The sequence below is a fragment of the Oncorhynchus clarkii genome, chromosome 2 (genome assembly GCF_045791955.1).
Source record: "Oncorhynchus clarkii lewisi isolate Uvic-CL-2024 chromosome 2, UVic_Ocla_1.0, whole genome shotgun sequence".
Lineage (NCBI taxonomy): Eukaryota > Metazoa > Chordata > Actinopteri > Salmoniformes > Salmonidae > Oncorhynchus > Oncorhynchus clarkii.
In genome coordinates, this window is record NC_092148.1 from 45,637,004 (window position 1) to 45,647,667 (window position 10,664).

A 10,664-nucleotide genomic window follows, 5' to 3' on the forward strand; every position below is an offset into this window, starting at 1 on the left:
ACATGTGGGGGCTGTTTTGTCAGACTTCAGTGCAGCTTTTGATATTATCGATCATAATCTGCTGCTAGAAACACGTATTTGTTATGGCTTTACACCCCCTGGTATTTTGTTGATGACAGAACACAAAGGGTGTTCTTTAATGGTAGCCTCTCCATCATAATCCAGTTAGAATCAGGAATTCCACAGGGCAGATGTCTAGGCCTTTTACTTTTTTCAATCTTTACCAATGACTTGCCACTGGCATTGAGTAAAGCCAGTGTGTCTATGTATGTGGATGACTCAACACTATACACGTCAGCTACTACAGCGAGTGAAATCACTGCAACACTTAACAATGAGCTGCAGTTAGTTTCAGAATGGGTGGCAAGGAATACGTTAGTCCTAAATATTTCTAAAACTAAAAGCATAACATTTGGAACAAATTATTCACTAAACCCTAAACCTCAAATAAATCTTCTAATAAATTATATGGAAATTGAGCAAGTTGAGGTTACTGAATTGCTTGGAGTAACCCTGGATTGTAACTGTCATGGTCAAAACATGTTGATACAACAGTAACTAAATTAGGGAGAAGTCTGTCCATAATAAAGCCTTTTTAACAACAAAGGCAGGTCCGACAAGTCTAGTTTTGTAGCACCTGGACTACTGTTCAGTCATATGGTCAGAACAGGGCAGAACGGTTGACCCTAAATGTACATGGAGAGGTAACATTATTAATATACTTGTAAATCTCTCCTGGCTATGGAAGAAGTGGAAGAGAGATTGACTTCATCACTACTTGTTTTTGTAAGAAGAATTGACATGCTGAAATCACCGAGGTGTTTGTTTAAACTACTAACACACAGCTCGGACACCCATGCATACCCCACAATCCCCAAGTCAAGAACAGACTATGGAAGGTGCACAGTACTACATAGAGCCATGGCTACATGGAATTTTATTCCACATCAGGTAACTGATGCAAGCAATAGAATCAGATTAAAAAACAGATACAAATACACCTTATGGAACAGCGGGGACTGTGAAGAGACACACATGATAAGACATACACACATGTACACATGGATGTTGTATTGAAATTTGTAATAGTGGAGTAGTGGCCTGAGGGAACAAACTAAATGTATTAGGTAAAGTATTATGAAATGTAATGCCATGTAATATTTTAAATTCTATATAACTGCCTTAAAACCTCTTAGATGCTAGCGTCTCACCTGGCCAACAGGAAATGGAAATGCACAACGCCAAATGCTAATAGTACTCGATAAAACTCAAACTTTCATTAAAACACACATGCAGGGTACTGAATTAAAGCTACACTCGTTGTGAATCTAGCCAACATATCAGATTATTAAAATGCTCTTCGGCGAAAGCATGAGAAGCTATTATCTGATAGCATGCAACCCCCCGAAATACCTGAAGGGGACGTAAACAAAAGAATTAGCGTAGCCGGCACTACGCAAAACGCAGAAATAAAATATAAAACATTCATTACCTTTGATGAGCTTCTTTGTTGGCACTCCTATATGTCCCATAAACATCACAATTGGGTATTTTTTTTCGATTAAATCCGTCCATGTATACCCAAAATGTCCATTTATATAGCCCGTCTGATCCAGGAAAAAACTGCTTTCCAAAACGCAACGTAATTTTTTTATTTAAAAAAAGTTGCCTATAAACTTTGACAAAACACTTCAAACTACTTTTGTAACCTAACTTTAGGTATTTGTAACTGTTAATAATCGATCAAATTGATCACGGGCGATCTGTATTCAATAGCAGCTACTCTTGAAATCATGGTCCATATTCTCTCTTCCATAAACTTCCTCCTGTGTACTGGATGACAGGAAGTGCCTATTTCTCATTTCACCAAGGATTGATTTCAACCCAATTGCCAGTACTGGCGACATCGTGTGGAAGCTGTAGGAACTGTAAACTGGCCGCTATCTATTTTCCCTTGCCATAGACAATTCAGAGACTGGCGGATGGATTTTTTGTTTGTTTTGTGAACAGGTTTTTCTTGGGATTTTGCCTGCTATTAACGTTCTGTTATAGTCACAGACATGATTTAACCCGTTTTAGAAACTTCAGAGTGTTTTCTATCCACACATACTAATCATATGCATATACTATATTCCTGGCATGAGTAGCAGGACGTTGAAATTTTGCGCAATTTTTAACAAAATGTTGAAAAAATTCAAGAGAGCTCTAAGAGGGACCACAGCAGCTAATGGGAATCCTTAATAAATACAAATGGTTCTCTCTGGGTTTGTGCAGCCCCTCTACCTCCACAGGGCTGGAAAATGTCCCTGTATCAGATGTCCCTAACTACTAATGGGTGGTTTAGTTTAGTTTATTAGGACTCTTGGACATTCAATAGCTACTCTTCCTAGTATACCCTTTCAAATACATGCACAGTGCCTTCAGTAAGTATTCAGACCTGTAAGGGTGCGTGCTGGTGCCAGGGAAGTCAGGCGCAGGAGATCGAACTTGGTATTAAACGGAGCAGTTTAATAAGTGCTCAAAAACTCTGAAAACCAACATTTACAAAATAATACAAGTGGGTACATATCTTGCACAATGCTTACAAACAAACACCAACAAGGACAATGAGGGGAAACAGAGGGTTAAATACACAAGACAAGAAAAAACCAAAGGAAAATGAAAAGAGGATCAGCGATCGCTAGAAGATCGGCGACTTCGAACGCCGAATGCTGCCCGAACAAGGAGGGGGACCAACTTCGGCGGAAGTCGTGACAGTCCCCCCCGCGGCCTCGGGGATGACCCGGAGGGCGAGGAGCAGGGTGATCCGGACGAAGACGGTGGAACTCCTGCAGCATAGATGGGTCCTCGACTGGAACCCAGCACCTCTCTTCCAGACCGTACCCCTCCCACTCCACGAGATACTGAAGGCCCCTCGCCCGGCACCTCGAATCCAGTATGGAGAGAACGGAGTACGCCGGGGCCCTTCCGATGTCCAGAGGTGGTGGAGGAACCTCCCGCACCTCAGACTCCTCGAGCGAGCCAGCCACCACCGGCCTGAGGAGAGACACATGGAACGAGGGGTTAATACGGTAATCAGGTGGAAGCTGTAGACTATAACAAACATCATATACTCTCCTCAGGACTCGTGGCGATCTGCATTAACCTTCTGGTGCATCACGGCCTGCTGAAGGTGGACATGGACGGTTTCCGCGCGCCTGAACCAGTCGTCCACCGCAGGAACCTCGGTCTGACCCTGATGCCAAGGCGCCAGAATCGGCTGGTACCCCAGTATGCACTGGAAGGGAGAGATGTTAGTGGAGGAGTGGCGGAGCGAGTTCTGTGCTATCTCGGCCTAGGGCACGAACAACGTCCACTCCCCCGGCCGGTCCTGGCAATAGGAACGCAGAAACCTGCCCACATTCTGGTTCACTCTCTCCACCTGCCCATTACTCTCTGGGTGAAAACCCGAAGTAAGGCTAATCGAGACCCCCAGACGTTTCTTGAACGCCTTCCAGACCCTAGATGTGAACTGAGGACCCCGATCAGACCCGTAGTGCCGGAAGACGTGAGTAAACAAGGCCTCCGCAGTCTGTTGGGCCGTAGGGAGACTGGGCAGAGGGAGGAGACGACAGGACATAGAGAAACGGTCCAAAACGACCAGGATCGGAGTGTTACCCTGTGAGAGTGGAAGAACAGTAAGAAAATCCACCGACAGGTGCGACCAAGGCCGCTATGGAACGGGTAAGGGGTGTAGCTTACCTCTGGGCAGGGGCATAGGAGCCTTACACTGGGTGCACACCGAGCAGGAGGAGACATAAACAGTCACGTCTTTAGCCAAGATAGGCCACCAGTACCTCTCGCTCAAACAGCGCACTGTCCGACCGATCTCAGGATGACCAGAGAAGGCCACTGCATCACTTCCACTGCGTCACCATGCCCAAAGGAGCGGTGACCTCCCTAAACCACCCTGACCCTAATGGTCGCCTATCTAAGGCGTGAACGGGGAAAGGCACATCCACTGGAATGATGAGGATCCCTAAACTATGGGCTAAAGCTCTGTCAATAAAATTCCCAGCCGCGCCTGAATCAACGAGCGCCTTATGCTGGGAATGCGGGGAAAACTCAGGGAAAGTGACAAACACAACAGAGGCGGGTGGTGGAAGACTGCCTGGAAACGGCGGGTGAACTCCTCAAACTGGTCCAACGCCATATCTCCCTCTCTCCACACAGCGTTGGCCCACTCCAGGGCTTTCCCGGTGAGGCACGAGATCAGGGCGGACACCCTCTCATGCCCCGATGTAGCTGGGTGGACAGTGGCAAGGTATAGCTCCAGTTGAAGCAGGAACCCTGGCAGGTCGCAGCCTCTCCGTCGTACTCCTGGGGCAGAGAGAGACGAATCCCACTGGAACCTGGTGGAAAAGGGGCGCTCAGAGAAGACCCCGGTTTTGCTGGTGGAGGCACTGGAAGAACTCCCTGTATCTCCAAGCGGTACATAGTCCGGACAACGCGGTCCATGGCGATGCCACTATGGTGAAGCATTGCTGCTTGCTCCCGGACGCGCTCCTCCACCTCTATAACCAGGGTACCTGCTCCTGCTGACTCCATGCTCTGGGTCGGGGATTCTGTAAGGGTGCGTGCTGGTGGCAGGGAAGTCAGGGGCAGGAGATCGAACTTGGTCTAAAACGGAGCAGTTTAATAAGTGCTCAAAAAATCTGACCAAAATATACAAAATAATACAAGTGGGTACAAAACCCGTCGCACACCAGAACATATCTTGCACAATGCTTACAAACAAACAATCACCGACAAGGACAATGAGGGGAAACAGAGGTTTAAATACACAACATGTAAGGAATGGGATTGGAACCAGGTGTGATACAAGACAAGACAAAACCAAAGGAAAATGAAAAGAGGATCAGCGATGGCTAGAAGGTCGGCGACTTCGACCGCCGAACGCCTCCCGAACAAGGAGAGGGACCAACATCGGCGGAAGTCGTGACAAGACCCCTTGACTTTTTTCACATTTTGTTACGTTACAGCCTTATTCTAAAATCGATAAAATCAAAACGTTTTTTTATACATTTTTGCTAATTTATTAAAAATAAACTGAAACATCACATTTACAAAGGTATTTAGACCCTTTAACCAGTACTTTGTTGAAGCACCTTTGGCAGCAATTACAGCCTAGAGTTTTCTTAGGTATGACACAGACAATTCCTTCGACCTCATGGCTTGGTTTTTGCTCTGACATGCACTGTCAACTGTGGGCCCTTACATTCATGAAGGGCACTTTTCAACATTTGCTGAACGATAGATGAGAATCTACATATTGCAAATGTACGGTCCCTTACTAGACGTCCGCGAATGTTTCTAAAATGTGCGGACAGCGGCAGGCCGTGCACCGGGGCCAGTTCTTCTGGGAAGTATTCAAACGAAGTCTCTCGTACATTCGGTTTCCGTTTCATAAAATGTACACAACATCACCAATCATGACATGGCCATTTCTCCTAAATGGAAAAGACTTCGAAGACAAAACTTGGTGAGCATAGGTTTGGACTAATAGGCTGTTAGCCCAGAAACAAGATGGCGTCGAGGCTGTAACACTTTTTGAGTTAAATCAAATCAAATCAATTTTTATTTGTCACATACACATGGTTAGCAGATGTTAATGCGAGTGCAGTGAAATGCTTGTGCTTCTAGTTCCGGACCATTTTTCATTAAAGGTCAAAATGAAAATAGAGCGATAATTTGACCGCTTCACCTACGGTGTAAGGAAAAAACGAATCAGCCATTTATCTATCGTAATATAAGAGACATTTTACAATTGGTGATGGTCAAAGAAATTTGTGTTTTTCCCCAAAAACTTACAGATCCAGTTGTGTCGTGTTCAGACGAAACCGTTAAGGCGGTTTTCGGAGCTCTGCGAGATTTCTGTGATTTTCTGAAATCACACACACTCATTCAACCCTCTGTAAATCAGTCAGTTCTTAACGTAGAGACTTAAAACTAAATATTATGTAAGAGCCTACCCCAAGGAGGATATGTGTTCACTTTCAGCTTCCTGTCTGAAAATTGGGGTCATAGGGACTGTTTTGAATGGTTAAAAAGGTCAGATCGTTCCAAAACTTACTATGTGTGATTAGGCAACCCTCATTAACTGTAAATCAGTAATTTCTCCCAACAGATGTCAAAGAAAAACTCACACACACACACACACACACACACACACACACACACACACACACACACACACACACAGCAAGGATGGAGTGACACAGTGTGGGGCATAAAGACACACAGAGCCTGCAATGGCATTACCATAATCTCAAGGCTGTGCCGAGTTCAACGAGATGCCCACTTGACCGTAGCTCCCGCTTGACCGGGATTCAGTGACCGTGCAAAAAAGTAGGCACAAAATGAAGCCTGGCCCTAAATTTCAGATGCTTTTGGGTGACAGCGGGAGAACCGTTAGGGTTAGAAGCACATTTGGACGACAGGAACATTTCTGAGGTCCTCCCGATCTGTGCAAGCCTAACCTTGACCGTGTGGCATTAACCCTTAACAGTTCAAATAAGTTGTTTACATCAAACAGTTTGCAATGACTTCTCTCCCTGTAGGAATACATTGCTTGCTCCCCTAAATTCAACCTGAAGCCTATGTGAGTTATGAATGCCTTATGAACCTGTCTTCGATGACAATTCATTAGGCCACCACGAGGACTACCTGTGTTGATTCTAAGCTTCCTGGAGCAACCAGAAGTGGTTAACCTCTTGACGCAAGGGGGCACTATTGTTATGTTTGGAAAAATAACTTTCCCAAAGTAAACGGCCTATTTCTCAGGACCAGATGCTAGAATATGCATATAATTGACAGATTAGGATATAAAACACTCTAAAGTTTCCAAAACTGTCAAAAATTTGTCTGTGAGTTAAACAGAACTGATAATGCAGGCTAAAACCTGAGGAAAATCCAATCAGGTTTGAAATCTCTCTGTTCTTATGCTTCCCTATTGTCCATTTAAAGGGATATCAACCAGATTCCTTTTTCCGTGGTTTCCCTAAGGTGTCAACAGTCTTTAGACATAGTTTGAGGCTTTTATTTGGAAAAATGAGCGTGAAGGATCACATTGAGTAAGTAACTATCTGAGGAACGATTGTAAAATACATTTGACATGTTTATGTGGACATTATGAAGACTATTTGCAATTTCCGTCTGCGTTGTCATGACCGCTCTTTCCTGTGGATTTCTGAACATAACGCGACAAACAAATGACGGAATTCTGGGTATAAAAATAATCTTTATGGAACAAAAGGAACATTTGCTGTGTAACTGGGAGTCTCGTGAGTGAAAACATCCGAAGATCATCAAAGGTAAACGGTTAATTTGATTGCTTTTCTGATTATCGTGACCAAGCTTCCTGCTGCTAGCTGGACATAATGCTATGCTAGGCTATCGATAAACTTACACAAATGCTTGTCTTGCTTATGGTATGGGCAGGCATAAGCTATGGACAACTAACACAATTGCATTTTATTGATGGCAAGTTGTGCAGAGATACCGTAACGAGATCCTGAGGAAAAATCTGGTGCCATTCATCCGCCGCCATCACCTCATGTCGACAGCGTGTTCCAACTCATGTTTCAGCATGATAATGCACGGGCCCAGGTTGCAAGGATCTGTAAACAAATCCTGGAAGCTGAAAATGTCCAAGTACTTCCATAGACTGCATACTCACCAGACATGTCACCCATTTAGTATGTTTGGAATACTCTGGATCAACTTGTACAACAGCGTGATCCAAGTTTTGCTATTATCCAGCAACTGCGAAGGGGATGTTTCGCACTGCATGAGGGAAATGATGGTCACACCAGATACTGACTGGTTTTCTGATCTAAGCCCCTACCTTTTTTTAAGGTATCTGTGACCAACAGATGTACAGTCATGGCCAAAAGTTTTGAGAATGACACATATGTTAATTTCCACAGAGTTTGCTGCTTCAGTGTCTTTAGATATTTTTGTCAGATGTTACTATGGAATACTGAAGTATAATTACAAGCATTTCATAAGCGTCAAAGGCTTTTATTGACAATTACACAAAGTTGATGAAAAGAGTCAATATTTGCAGTGTTGACCCTTCTTTTTCAAGACCTCTGCAATCTGCCCCGGCATGCTGTCAATTTACTTCTGGGCCACATCCTGACTGATGGCAGCCCATTCTTGCATAAACAATGCTTGGAGTTTGTCAGAATTTGTGGGTTATTGTTTGTCCCACCCCTCCTCTTGAGGATTGACCACAAGTTCTCAATGGGATTAAGATCTGGGGAGTTTCCTGGCCATGTACCCAAAATATAGATGTTTTGTTCCCCGAGCAACTTAGTTATCACTTTTGCCTTATGGCAAGGTGCTCCTGTAAAAGGCATTGTTCTTCACCAAACTGTTCCTGGATGGTTGGGAGAAGTTGCTCTCTTGGAGGATGTGTTGGTACCATTCTTTATTCATGGCACTGTTCTCAGGCAAAATTGTGAGTGAGCCCACTCCCTTGGCTGAGAAGCAACCCCAGACATGAATGGTCTCAGGATGCTTTACTGTTAGCATGACACAGGACTGATGGTAGCGCTCGACTTGTCTTTTCCGGACAAGCTTTTTTCCGGATGCCCCAAACAATCGGAAAAGGGATTCATCAGAGAAAATTATTACCCTAGTCCTCAGCAGTCCAATCCCTGTACCTTTTGCAGAATGTCAGTCTGTGCCTGATGTTTTTCCTGGAGAGAAGTGGCTTCTTTGCTGCCCTTCTTGACATCAGGCCATCCTCCAAAATTCTTTGCCTCACTGTGCGTGAAGATGCACTCACACCTGCCTGCTGCCATTCCTGAAAAAGCTCTGTACTTGTGGTGCCCCGAACTCGCAGCTGAATCAACTTGAGACGGTCCTGGAGCTTGCTGGACTTTCTTGGGCGCCCTGAAGCCTTCTTCACAACAATTGAACCGTTCTCCTTGAAGTTCTTGATCATCCGATAAATGGTTGATTTAAGTGCAATCTTACTGGCAGCAATATCCTTGCCTGTGAAGACCCTTTTTGTGCAAAGCAATGATGACCTCACGTGTTTCCTTGTAGGTAACCATGGATGACAGAGGAAGAACAATGATTCCAAGCACCACCCTCCTTTTGAAGCTTCCAGTTTGTTATTTGAACTCAATCAGCATGACAGAGTGATCTCAAGCCTTGTCCTCGTCAACACTCACCTGTGTTAACGAGAGAATCACTGACATGATGTCAGCTGGTCCTTTTGTGGCAGGGCTGAAATGCAGTGGAAATGTTTCTGGGGGGATTCAGTTCATTTGCATGGCCAAGAGGAACTTTGCATTCAATTGCAATTCATCTGATCACTCTTCATAACATTTTGGAGTATATGCAAATTGCCATCATACAAACTGAGGCAGCAGACTGTGAAAAATAATATTTGTGTCATTCTCAAAACTTTTGGCCACAACTGTATACAGTGGGGCAAAAAAAGTATTTAGTCAGCCACCAATTGTGCAAGTTCTCCCACTTAAAAAGATGAGAGAGGTCTGTAATTTTCATCATTGGTACACTTCAACTATGACAGACAAAATGAGAAAAAAAATCCAGAAAATCACATTGTAGGATTTTTAATTTATTTATTTGCAAATTATTGTGGAAAATAAGTATTTGGTCACCTACAAACAAGCAAGATTTCTGGCTCTCACAGACCTGTACCTTCTTCTTTAAGAGGCTCCTCTGTCCTCCACTCGTTACCTGTATTAATGGCATCTGTTTGAACTTGTTATCAGTATATAAGACACCTGTCCACAACCTCAAACAGTCACACTCCAAACTCCACTATGGCCAAGACCAAAGAGCTGTCAAAGGACACCAGAAAGAAAATTGTAGACCTACACCAGGCTGGGAAGACTGAATCTGCAATAGGTAAGTAGCTTGGTTTGAAGAAATCAACTGCGGGAGCAATTATTAGGAAAGGGAAGAGATACAAGACCACTGATAATCTCCCTCGATCTGGGGCTCCATGCAAGATCTCACCCCGTGGGGTCAAAATGATCACAAGAACGGTGAGCAAAAATCTCAGAACTACACGGGGGGACCTAGTGAATGACCTGCAGAGAGCTGGGACCAAAGTAACAAAGCCTACCATCAGTAACACACTACGCCGCCAGGGACTCAAATCCTGCAGTGCCAGACGTGTCCCCCTGCTTAAGCTAGTACATGTCCAGGCCCGTCTGAAGTCTGCTAGGGAGCTTTTGGATGATCCAGAAGAAGATTGGGAGAATGTCATATGGTCAGATGAAACCCAAAATATAACTTTTTGGTAAAAACTCAACTCGTCGTGTTTGGAGGACAAAGAATGCTGAGTTGCATCCAAAGAACACCATACCTACTGTGAAGCATTGGGGTGGAAACATGCTTTGGGGCTGTTTTTCTGCCAAGGGACCAGGACGACTGATCCATGTAAAGGAAAGAATGAATGGGGCCATGTATCGTGAGATTTTGAGTGAAAACCTCCTTCCATCAGCAAGGGCATTGAAGATGAAACGTGGCTGGGTCTTTCAGCATGACAATGATCCCAAACACACCGCCCGGGCAACGAAGGAGTGGCTTCGTAAGAAGCATTTCAAGGTCCTGGAGTGGCCTAGCCAGTCTCCAGA